Below are 13079 nucleotides of genomic sequence, written 5' to 3'. Positions count from 1 at the left end.
TCAAGATGGCTGCTAGAGCTCCAGCCATCCTTCCTTCCTCCCTCCCTCCCTCCCTCCCTCCCTTCCTTCCTTCCTTCCTTCCTTCCTTTCCTTTGTTTCTTTCCTTCTTTCTCTCTTTCTCTCTCTCTCTCTCTCTTTCTCTCCTTCCTTCCTTCTTTCTTTCATTCTTTCTTGTTGTGCTCTCTCACCCAGACTGGAGTGCAGTGGTGCAATCACAGCTCACTACAGCCTCGAACTCCTGGGCTCAAGTGATCCTCCTACCTCAGCTTCCCCAGTAGCTGAGGCTACAGTTGCACAGTACTATGCCTGGCTAATTTTTAAATTCTTTGTAGAGAGAGAGAGTCTTGCTTTGTTTCCTGGGCTGGTCTTGAAATCCTGGCCTTGACCTCCTGCCTTGGCCTCCCAAAGTTGCTAGGATTACGGATGTGAGCCACTGCACCTGGCTCATATCTGTGTGTGTGTGTGTGTGTGTGTGTGTGTGTGTGTGTGTGTTTTACAGAGGAGGAACTTCCTAGAAATTCCACACAATACTTCTGCTTATGTTGTATTGTCCAGAACCTAGTCATATGGCCACATTTACCTGCCAGGTAGGCTGGGAAATATAACATATGTTGTGGATGGCAATAAGCTGAAATAAAAATTGAAGTTCTGTTATTGAAAAGGGGAAAAATGGATTTTTTTTCCAGGAAGAACTTTTTATTAATATAAAGTTTTAAGATATTCACTAGTCATATCTAAACTTACTCATTAAACTCTTATTTTAAAAAAATGAACACACTGTATTGCAGTGAAAGGCAGGAACGTGGTTTTAGACGCTGATTGAAAACCAGTGTCTTCACGCACTGAGAACAGGAAACATTCTGCACTGAGAATGAAGTGCACAGTCAACAGGAAGACACACACACACGACAGAAAGCCCCCAGTGTGAGTGACCATGTACCTGGGCAGGTGACAGGATGCCCAGGCCGTGGCTTGGACATGGCTGCCATGCTACGATGCCCGCTGGGTCCCACAAGGACGGGACACACACGGAGCCCCGCTATACACTCTGATAGAGTCCACCCATTTTGCTACCCTATACCCATGTGTGCTGTTCTCCTACCTTCCTGCTACCTGGACTGTGATTGTAAGGCCTGGATTCCAAGATGTTAACTGGAGAATAAAAGCCACACACAATAGAACAGTAAGATGCAAGGCACATGGATCCCTGGCACTGCGGGGCTGTGGACAGACTAGCTCTAGATTTCCGCCTGAGAGAGAAATACCTCTCTATTTTGATTAAACCATTTTGCTAGAGTTTTGATGGTTGCAGCTGAGCCTGATCGTAACAGATACAAGCATAATATAAACTTATAAAATAGTGTTCTTTTTAAGATTGTGTCTTACTTTGCCTAGCAATGCAGGTGGACTGACCATCTGCTGCCCATCCAGCCTGGCCTACCATGTGATACTAGGTATATGAAGTTGGCTCAGAAGTTAATTTCACTCACGGGAGCTTCTGTTCTAGGAAGAACAAACAAACCAATGCAGTAAAGGGACTCCTGTTGCTTTAATGGAAATCTGTATAAAAGAGAGTGGTGCCCAGAGATACTTGCTATATGCTCTGCTGCCATCTTAGACTAGGAAAAACCAAAACCAAAACAATGTTGACCATAGCATATTTTTTCACCATTGACATTGTCATCATCTTAATCACTTGTAATTATTCTTTGAATAAACGAGATCTGACTGTTGGTTTTTGTTTATATTGAGAGAATGATGACATCAGATTAAACATTAATTTTCCCTTGAGAATCTTTCGATACAATTGGAGTAGAATGTTTTTTTTTTTTTTTTTTTTTGGGACAGGGTCTTGCTGTGCCACCCAGGCTGGGGTGCAGTGGGGCAATCATGGCTCACTGCAGCCTCAACCCCCTGGGCTCAGGTGATCCTCCTGCCTCAGCCTTCTAAGTAGCTGGTACCACAGGCATGCACCACCACACCTGACAAATATTGGAAAATTATTTATAGAGATGAGGTCTCCGTATGTTGTTCAGACTGTTCTCAAACTCCTGAACTCAAGCGCTCCTCTTGCCTCGGCCTCTTAAAGTGCTGAGATTACAGGTGTGAGCCACTGCACCCAGCCCGGAGCAGAATATTTTTACATAAAACTAAAGATAGGTTGGCTACTTATAATCGTGTTCAAGAGGTAGCAAGTGTTTTATTTAGGTGAGAAGAAATAAAGTGAGAAAAAACAAAGAAATGTATTTGTATTTTTAGTAGAGACAGGTTTTCACTGTGTTAGCCAGGATGGTCTTGATCTCCTGACCTCATGATCTGCCCGCCTCGGCCTCCCAAAGTGCTGGGATTACAGGCGTGAGCCACCGCGCCCAGCCTGTAGTTGTTTTTTGTGGGGAATAGAACAAAATGGAACTAGAGAACTTGAGGCCTTTCAATCACAACCATTCTACATTTTATCTGAACACAGGAGAACCTGATAGTTCCCCAGCTCTCCACCTCATTGCTGCAAAGGTGGGATGGCTGCCCAGGGGTGTAGGGGCAGGAATCACAGCTTTAAAAAATATTTTATATTGATACACACTAATTGTACATATTGATGAGGTACATTTGATATTTGATAGTTGCACACAATGTGTAATGATCAAATCAAGGTAATTGGGATATTCCTCACCTCAAACATTGATCATATTTTTATGTTGGGAACATTCCAAATCTTCTAGCTATTTTGAAATATACACTCAATTATGAACTACAGTCACCCTACTGTGCCATCAAACACTAGAACTTATTCCTTCTATCTACCTGTATGTTTGTACTCATTAATCAGTCTCTCTTCATCCCCACTCCCCACTACCCTTCCCAGCCTCTGGTAACCACCCGTCTACTCTCTACCGCCATTAGATCAACTGACAGCTTTTGTTTTTACTGCAAGGTCTTGTTCCACCTTCTTCCCACGGGTCCAGGCAGTTGTTCTTCTAGGTCCACACTGTCTCTTGTAGCTTGTTTGTCATCTGGAGGGAATAAGTTGGAAATCTTGTATTTGGGTATCTATTCTCATACAGGGAGGAAATACAGGCAATTAGGTTAAAGTCATAGGCACCATGTAGAGGGCTGGGCTGGAAGGAAGTCAAACTCTAAGTGCTGACTGTGTGGGAGGAGCTGTGAACAGGAGGATGTGAACCTGAGTAAGACAGATCTCTGCCCAAAGGGTAAGGAGTTTGGGGGACATGGTGAATCCTATGAAATAGGCCAGCAGAATTTGCACAGAGTAGGGGCCCAGAGCCCACTGCTTGAGGTTGTGAGGGGCAGAGAAGGTCTCTAGACCAGAGACAATGGGGGTGCACTGCATGCATGCACAGGGAGGTAAGCGTGCACAGAACCCCGAGTCTGCAGCCCAGTAACTAAGGCCTCGTGCGAAAGCGGTGGCTGCCTTCATTCCAAATCCCCTTGGCGCGGTCTCTTCCTTGCCCTGACTGCCACTTGCTATTGCTGCCTTGCCTGTTTCTTGTTCCCAACCTCATGACTTTTGCTCCCTTGTGCTTTCTAGGCCTTATGGCTTCTGCTCTCTACATATTATCAGAACACAGGAGAACCTGATAGTTCCCCAGCTCTCTACCTCATTGCTGCAAAGGCGGGATGGCTGCCCAGAGGTGTAGGGGCAGGAATCACAGCTTTAAAAAATATTTTATATTGATACACACTAATTGTACATATTTTGAAGTCCTTCTGCCTACTTGCTGCTGTCCTGGCGGCTTCAGCTGCTGCAGACTGTGACCGGCTTTCCCACAATCCAGCTTCTGAGAGAGGATCTGATTGGCTTTGAATTGTTGCTGCACAGTTTCCCTCCGAGGCAGAGTTCTCTTGCCCCGACTTGTCAGAGGCCACTGGCCCGCTCTTGGTTGATTCGGTTGCTGTACCTCAACATTGGATGAGTTGAGGGAGGCAAGATCCCTGTTAGCCAATGGTGACCTTTGGATTGAGAATTGCCTGAGGCGAGCTCTTTCCTCAGAGAAAGGCTGTGGGCCATGGTCAAGGAGAGACGTTGGTCCGTGCTGTGCAGGTGTGCCTACAAGTCTGAGCTGAACTGCTCCACTCTGTAAAGGGAAGAAGATTAACTTTCTGGGGAAGTCCTACAGAGGCAAAGAGGCTGGGTGCAGGGTTGGAGAAGGCAGACAAAGAGACAGCCTCCTGATCATGGATAACTGGGAGGGCTTGGGGAATATGCATTGTGGATTTTATTCCTTTCCTTCTTGCCTTCCTTCCTTTCTTTTTCTTTTTTCTTTTCTTTTCTTTCTTTCTTTTTTTTTTTTTTTTTTTTTGAGGTGGAGTCTCACTCTGTCACCAAGGCTGGAGTTCAGTGGTATGATCACAGCTCACTGCAGCCTCAAACTCCCAAACTCAAGCAATCTTCCTGCCTCAACCTCCTGGGTAGCTGGGACTACAGATGAGCACCACCATGCTCACTAATTTTTAATTATTTTTTAGGACCTGATCTCACTATGTTGCCCAGACAGGTCTTGAACTCCTGGGCTCAAGTGATCCTCCCACCTCAGTTGAGACTACAGGCATGAGCCATGGTGCCCGGCCCATAGATTCTTAATTTCTGCATGATGTCAATCTTTCCTCTTGTTCCCTTCTCTGTAGCACTTATTTTGTGACAGTGACGTTGAATACAGTAGGGAGCCAATAGGACACAGCCCAGAAGCAGTATGTGAAGGTGTGGAATCCAGAAGCAGAGGGCATCAGGGGAGGGTAAGGCCCTTCAGTTGGCTGAAATTACAAGAAAGAATTTGGACGTTCAGAGGCCTAGAATTGGGTGTTTGTATCAAGATCACCCACGTGTCCAACAGACAGGGAGATCCTGTTTACCCGTAGGAGTCATAGACAACACAGTGTCCAGGTGTAGAGCAGGGTCAGCCACACGTGTGGAAGAAATGAGAACTTGGGAGACCGGAGTGGAGAAGAGCAAGCTGGTGCCACCACAGTGGACAGTCAGACAGAGCCCGAGGGCTCCAGAGCTGCTGAAGTGTGGAGTTGGGGACTTTCGTATAGGGATGGCTTTGCCAGTGGGTGCAAGGCGTCCCTTAGGGACACTGCTATGAAAGGGAAAAGAGAAGCAAGAATGATGGAGAGAGAACCAGACACCCAATTTTGACACACCCCAATTCTCCCTAATGGAGCCGGCTGGAAGATGTGACAAAACGCCTAAGAAATGCTCTCCAAACCCACTCTCCTGCCTTTCTCTCTTTTCCAGATCAGTGTCTCCACTTCCCTGTTCCCTTGGGCCCTCTGTGAAAGGTAGACTGATCCTCGGTGAAAGCTTTGTTAAACCCAGCCTCAATACATGCCCTGAAAATGAATGAACGAACACTAAGGAAGGAGGCTGCAGAGGGGATTTTTCGAGACTGCATCAATGTTGGTCACCTGCTTCCTTTTGGCTATAATAGGAGTCATGCAGCTTAAAAACCCTGACTGCTGATTTGAAAATTTACCTCATGCAGTGATTGATAATAGAAGCTTTCAGAAATGAATAAAAAAAGAGGGGGAGGGGATGGTAAGCGAGTGCTGGGAAACATATGTGGATAAATGTTCAGATGTTGCAAACGAGGATGATTAAAACTTGAAGCATTCATCTTCACCCAGTGGTGTTCGGATGTCCAAATTTGCCAAGTCTGTGTTACAGGTAGGGAAACAGGGAAGGGAAAGAGGCTGGCAAGCTCTCAAGTTCATCTCGGTATCAATTTTTAGGAGGGGTACAATGACCAGGTCACCTCTGGTGGCTTATTTTGAACCAACCATTTGCAGAAAAGTGAAGCCTGATCATTCACATGCGATGTCTCCTACAATTGCAGTAGCCATCTGACAGATAATAGAATAATAGGAAGATGTTGCCTTGGACAATGGGCCAGCCAAAGAGCTGAATGAGAGACACTAAAATAATAAATAAAAACTTAGAAAAAGATATTTGGACAGAAAAATTCTCCAAAGAGGGGAATCATTCTCTTGTCTTTTCCTATCCGCCTTTGCAGCAGGGTTTTTTTCCCCCTCACTTGGAGTCTTTCATCAGCTTTGAGCCCTTTCCCAGCTCCTCTGCTCTTTTAGAGACTTTTTTTTAGGGCCCATGCAGTGGTTTAGATTTTAATGAAGTATATTAGGTGGGGCCTAGCTTCCATTATGCTGAGCTCAGGCCTAGTGATGTGATCGGTCCTCTTCATTGTTGTCGGGGAAGAAAAGAAGGAAGGGAGGAAGAAAAGAGAGGAAGGAAAGAAGGAAGGATGGAGAGGAGGAAGGAAGGAAGGAAGAGAGGGAGGGAGGGCGTTAAGTTTAGCCGTAAAGCTATCTCCCTACCTATTTTAAGTTCAGCCTAAAGGTTTCTCTGTACACAGTGACTGGTAGCCCACCTGGACATGTAAACAGACTGTAATCTATTATTGTGCCAATCACCAAATTTTGGCCAATCACAGGGGGCAACTGTTCAAGCCCTGTTCAAGTAAGGCAAACACCAGACTGTGACCAATCCAGCTGTTTCTGTACCTCTCTTCTGTTTCCTGTCCATCACTCTCCTTTTACTGTCCATAAGTCTTCCACCACGTGGCTGTGCTGGAGCCCCTCTGAACCTATTCTTCTGGTTCAAGGGCTGCCTGATCCACGAATCATTATTTGCTCAGTTAAACTCGGTTAAATTTAATTTGTCTAAGGTGTATCTTTTAACAGAGGGAGAGAGGAAGGAACTTATAGCAACTATCATGATGACAGTCGTATCATGCGTTCTTAGAAAAACAACCCTGAGGGTCGGCAATGGCTTTAGTATACTGAAGGGAATTTATAGTCTAAAACAATTAGTTTTAAAATGCAGCTGCACAGTCAAAACACTTGAAGAACTTAAAAACGATACTGGTGCCTGAGCCGCATTCCCAGAGAGCCTGGGGTGGAGACTGGACATCAGCACTTTTAAAGTCTCCCCTGGAGGCTGCAAAATGCAGCCAGGGTTGAGAATCACTGTTCTAGATGGATCCCTCCTCGCATCCAGGAACAGCTGTTTGGAATAGAATCTTTGGACGGTGGAGTTTTTCACATGGTGAAAGGGTTGGGAACTTGTGTGGGCGAAGGCTCTGGAAGCAGAAGAACAATGGGAAGAGCTTTGATATCATACAAGGTGGTCGTGGAGAGACTTGGCTGAAAGGTCCTTCACACCAACCTGGGGATGGGGAGATTTGATTTCACACTCGGGGTTCAGGAAGCAGAGAATTTTCTGCTCTCTACAGTTGACAGCAGCCTGGGAGGACATCCAGCCTCTTCTACTCCCCTGCTGTGTTTTCTAGGCTTTGTAATCTGCCGTTTGGTTTCCTGGAGTGACCTACCCCCTAGGAAGGGAGCGCCCTGGACAGGCAGCTGGTCTCAGTTCTCCGGCCAGGAATACAGTAGAACCTTATATAACCCTGCAATTGAGCTCTTGGAATGGAATGGCTGCCTGATGCAAAAATGCTTAATGAGAGGTGAACAATTAATGGAGGATGGGGCTCTGTTCCCAGGCCAACTAGGAGTGAGTGGTGACGGGTGCACAGGGTCTCGGAGTCACCCTGGGGCTGTGCTCATTCCTGACTCATCAGCAGCTCACTCACACAGGCACACGCTGATGTCTCCATAGTTCGTCCCCAGGCAAGCATTCTGTTTCTATCTTGGTCTTGCCCTGCACACTCAGTTTTGGTATTTTAAAGGATTTGCTAATAATGTTCCTTTAGAATTGTTTTGTGGATCTGTCTTTCCCTTGCTTCTTTCCTTTGTGATGGTTGTCTGGCATCTTTTTTTACTCCTTGGCTGGTTATTCACAAACCAGAGGAACAGTCCTCATGTACATCAAGCTTACCTCTCAACTCCCCAGGTGCTAAGCCTTCTCATGGAGAAGAACCAACTTGACTGCTATCCCATTCTGCAGCAGAATTCTGAGAGCTAGGGCAGGCTCTACTACAGATCGGGAGAATTGGCCTCATTAAAAACCATTTGAGGTAGGGAATGGGGCTTGCACCTGAATCCCAGCACTTTGGGACACTGAGGCCAGGAGTTCGAGACCAGCCTGGTCAGTATAGCGAGACCCTGTCTCAAAAAAAAAAAAAAATTTGGGTACTCTGAATAAATGTATCAGTAAAAGGAAAGCCACAGTAATCCAAAGTCATGGTTTATATACCTATTTCATATAAGATGCCACTGTATCTTCTCCTACAATTAATAAGTTGTCTTTTTAGTACAATTCAGGTCTCTTTGGTTTTGGGTCTTAGAAGCCTAATTTTCTAGGCTCTGGCTATCTTTGACTACTAATAATATCATAAAACTATGATAATGATAATAACTTATTTATAAGAGTTGATATCAGGCACTGGTGTAAGGGCTTTCCTTACATTACTGAATCTAATCTTTACATAAGATCAGTGTAGTCAACATGATTAGTATCATCTTGAGGTTACACATGAGGGAACGAGGGCTTAGAACATCCGAGAAAATCCAGTGAGGATAGAGTTTGGATTCAAATCGACATTCTGATTCTGAATCAGCTGATTCTTAGCCATGTCATATTCTAAGTGACGTTGAGATGACACACATGATTTCATTCAATCATGTGGCTTTAAAATCCATCTATATGATGGGTGAGCCTCAAGTTTATATCTCTAACTTAAACCCTCCCCAGGCTTGGGGATGCAACTGCCTGCTATCATTGTCAGTTGAATTTCTTTCTTTCTTTTTTTTTTGAGATGGAGTCCCACTCTGTCACCCAGGCTAGAGTGTAGTGGCACGATCTTGGCTCACTGCAACCTGTGCCTCCTGGGCTCAAGCAAGTCTTCCACCTCAGCCTCCTGAGTAGCTGGGACTACAGGTGCCCGCCACCATGCCCGGATAATTTTTGTATTTTTAATAGAGGTGGGGTTTCGCCATGTTGGCCAGACTGGACTCAAACTCCTGACTTCAGGTGATCCACCTGCCTCAGCCTCCCAAAGTGCTAGGATTACAGGCGCCCAGCCCCTCAGTTGAATTTCTAACAGGCATCTTACACCTAAGCTGACCTAACAAGCTTGTTCTTGCCCCCTTGTTCTCCCTGCTCCCTGAGTAAATTTGTCTCCATTCGGTTACTCAGGCCTAGATGAAGGAGTCACCCTTGACTCCTCTCTTTCACAGCCCACGTGGACACCATCAGCAAATCCAGTGGGATGCCTGTATTCAGAATCCATCCACTCCTTCCCTCCTCCACTGTTACTGCTCCTCTACTGTCTGTTTTCAACACAGATGTCAGAGTGAGTCAGCTTTTGTCACTTCCTTGCTCAAAATCTTATCTCATTCAGAGAGTTCCAGTTAGTAAGTTATCATCTTTCAGCTCCAAAGCCTTCCTTCAATACTTGAGTCTATGCTGGGCCCCTGAACACTGCATTTCTCCTTTGTTGGGCTCCTTGTTGGGCTCAGCCAGTAGGGGGTGCTAGAGAGACTCCTATTCTTCCCCGTGGGTATCCTGTCTGCCTGTGGCTCCTGTGTGCAGCGCCCCAGTACTGCTGCTTCACCTTGGCAGCAGCAGTTTCTTCCTGTAGCAGCTGTTCAATCTACGTTGCAATTTTTCCTACACTCAAGAACCAGCCTCATTGTGCCTTTTTAGGGCCACAGCACTGGCTGCCATTGCCCCGTCTTTGAGGTTTGGGTTCCAGCCCCATGGGACTGTTTTCTAAGCTTCTAAATTTTAATAATCCGACACCCCCCTTTTTCTTCTGCCAGCCCCAGGGGTGGAGCTTCCTGAAGTTGTTATACCAAACACACCTTAGAGTTGTCTTTTTACTCTTTCAGTTACCTTGTTAAGACTTTATTCCTAGAAAATTATTCTTTATATTAAATTAGCTCTGTTAAAATAACTGGTGTGGCTTCTGTCTCCTGGTTAGGCCCTGACTGATGTGCTGAGTTAAAGGTGAAGTCCTTAAAATGGTTTGCAAGGTTGCAAGTGATCTGGCTTCCTGCCACCTCTCCTGTCTTAGCTCCTTCCGCCGTCACCGTCATTCCTCGCTCCTTTTGGCCCCTTGCTGTTCTGTAAACACACCAATCCGTCTCATGCCTCACAGTCTTGGCCCTTTCTGATCTCTTTGCCTGAAAAACCCTGCCCTACAATTCTACATGGCCTCTCTTTCACCTGCTTGGGTCTTCCTGAGATGTTACCTCTTCATTGAGACCTTCCCTGACCGCGCCACATAATCCACATCCCCACCCCCACCCCCCACCCCTGCCTGGATGATTTCTGTCCTTCTTAATCTGCCTTGTTTTTTCCATAGCACCTATCACCATCTGATGGTCTATGTATTCATACTTGATTATTTGTTAATTCCTGTGTCCCCCTAACTAGAAGATAAACACTCCAACAAGGCAGAACTTTTCCTACTTTAGTGATTGCTACATCCCAGACTTCATAACAGTATCTGGCACATATAAATGCTTGAAAAGTATTCGTTGAGTGAATAGTAAAATTGAAGTTCTGGACTGTCAGGATTAAGACTGTCCTAGACCCGGTGCTAGAGGGGGAATCCTAAAGAGGACGCTGGCCTTAGAGGAAAATGGCAATCATGCTTTCCACACCACATGTCAGGGAGGGCAGATGGCAGTGTCAGCCTACAGTTTGCATGGGTTTGGGGTGTACTTTTGAAGACCGAGTAATGTCTTTTCTCTCCCTTCTCCAAATTGCTATTGTTAGACCTGAAAAAGCCTGTAATAAAATTTGGAAGCTGCTGAGTTTATGGCCTCTCAACTTTACCCTCCATTTCCACCCCAAATGGCTTTTGAACTGACATTGAATTGCCACCTTATTAAATACCATCCCGAGAACTTTACAGAACTTTAAGTGGTGCCGAGCTCCCATGAGCTTCAATCATAATGGAAGAGCCTGGGACCGTTGGTTGTTGGCTTTTTGTTGTCATCTGCGTGGGGACTGTCTGAGGGGGTGTCTGCTGGGTGAAGTGCCACACCTCTCTTCCAAGACGGGGCCTAGCTCGCTAATCCAAGAGGGCTAGCAACATTTGCTAACCAGGAAAAGGCAAGAGAGGAATTTCTTAACAGTAGCAGTTACTGGGGACCTAACTTCTGAGGGTTGCAGGTTGAATTGCCCCTAATTTCTGGGGATGACAGGTTCCACCCTGCCCTGCCGCATTGTGGGTAAGCTCCCTGAATTATAACGGCGGCTGTTGGGTTCCCACTGCTGCGACTCATCTGTTCAGGCTTGTTGGCCTTGGATCTCAGCCACCCGAGTTTCAGAAGGTGGTGGGCTGGCCAGTGTTCTTGGCCCCAGAACACATGTGTGATTGGTGCCATGTTAAATGTGAGTGGCAATTATGGCTGCCGATTTGAAAGGAGGCTGAACACGCTGGCTTTCATCGCGTCAGCTTTGCTTGGCCGCATGCGACTTGCCACTTAGGAAAATGAGGGCTGAATTCTTGATCCAGACAGGCTCTTTCAAGGTGTTGCGTTTCTGCCCTCAGATAACAAGACAACCCTGTGAAGTTGGGTGCTGTCTGCACTGTCACTGAAATTGGTGCCCTGTGAAAGGAGATTCTTTTTTTTTTTTTTTTTTTGAGATGGAGTCTCGCTCTGTCGCCCAGGCTGGAGTGCAGTGGTGCGATCTTGGCTCACTGCAACCTCTGCCTTCCAGGTTCAAGTGATTCTCCTGCCTTAGCCTCCTGAGTAGCTGGGGCTACAGGCACGTGCCACCACGCCTGGCTAATTTTTTGTATTTTTAGGAGAGATGGGGTTTCACTATGTTGGCCAGGCTGGCCTCGAACTCCTGACCTCATGATCCGCCCCCCCCTCAGCTTCGCAAAGTGCTGGGATTACAGGTGTGAGCCACTGCACCCGGCTGAAAGGAGATTCTTAAATACACAAAATCCTTGACTCCAAGGGTTTAGATTTTGCTCAGTTTTAGCTCCAGACTTTGCTCAGTTTAGAGCTACTAGGGCCTTAGTTTACTGTGCCATATTTGAAACTAAAAGTCTGAATTATGCTTTACTTTTTTGCATGTATTATAGATAGCACATAATGAATAAGCACCCTCAGGATACCTGGCGCCATGTTAGGGAAACACAACGCTGAAGCCTTGGTTGCTGTCCTCAGGAAACTCTCACTGTATTTACGGTCCAAAAGGAGGTCCAATAAAACAAGACTGTATATAGGCATTAAAATATCTATAGAAAGTCAGAGGAGAAACAGGTAGTTGTGGATCTGTGTTTGTTGGAGAAGGCTTGATTGGAATGTGAAGTAGCCTTGAGGAAAGAGTGCAGATTTCGATTAATTGGGAGAAGGAGAAAGGCCGGTAAGGCCAGGGGGGCTTGAACAAGGTTTGGTGGCAAGAATCTGTGTAGCGTCCATGGTGCTCTGCAAGTGGATGAGCTCTCTCCAAGGGAGTCATTAGGAGGGAGATGAGCAGATGGGAAGGACAAAGCATTGGAGGACACCCAATTGGGTTGGGTAGACAGGATATGTGCATAGAAAGAGATGAGCCAGACTGTTGTTTGTGCAATTTAAAATACGAAAAAGAAGAAAAGGAAAAAAAAAAGGTAAGGGATATTTGGCAATGTACCTTCAAAGCCAAATGAAGGTTACAAATAAGAAGTGCTTCAGGACCTCAGCAGAGGAAGGAAACACCCAGGGCAGGATTTGTAGAGGAGTGTTGAGGGGGAATAGGTCTTCAGAGAGAGGAAGGGGGAGAGGCAGGATAAAGGGATGCATGCAGATAAAGAGGGCCTCAGAGCAAAGTTTACTCTAGAAAGGCCCTGGCTATTCGGTGAAGGAGAAGGGTATTCAGCCAGGACTGGGGCTAAAGACAAGGTGAGAAGGTCTTTAACTATTGTTCTGGGGAAGGAGTCAGGGAGTGGATGAAGGACGAATACCAGGTTACTAAGTACCTGTCAGGGCCAAGCTGAATTTTAATGGCAGAAGCCACTGGTGGGCCAGGTCTAGAGGTCACAAGCCCTTCTCTAGGTGTGTTTGTAATTCAAGCAGCCAGGAGTGGGTGTAGGTGGAGCTGGCTCAAAGAGGGCCTGGGAAGATGAAGTCTTGGTTGCTGATGA

The sequence above is a fragment of the Nomascus leucogenys genome, chromosome 8 (genome assembly GCF_006542625.1).
Source record: "Nomascus leucogenys isolate Asia chromosome 8, Asia_NLE_v1, whole genome shotgun sequence".
NCBI lineage: Eukaryota > Metazoa > Chordata > Mammalia > Primates > Hylobatidae > Nomascus > Nomascus leucogenys.
The sequence above is the reverse complement of the archived record's forward strand: the minus strand, read 5'-3'. Positions refer to the sequence as shown.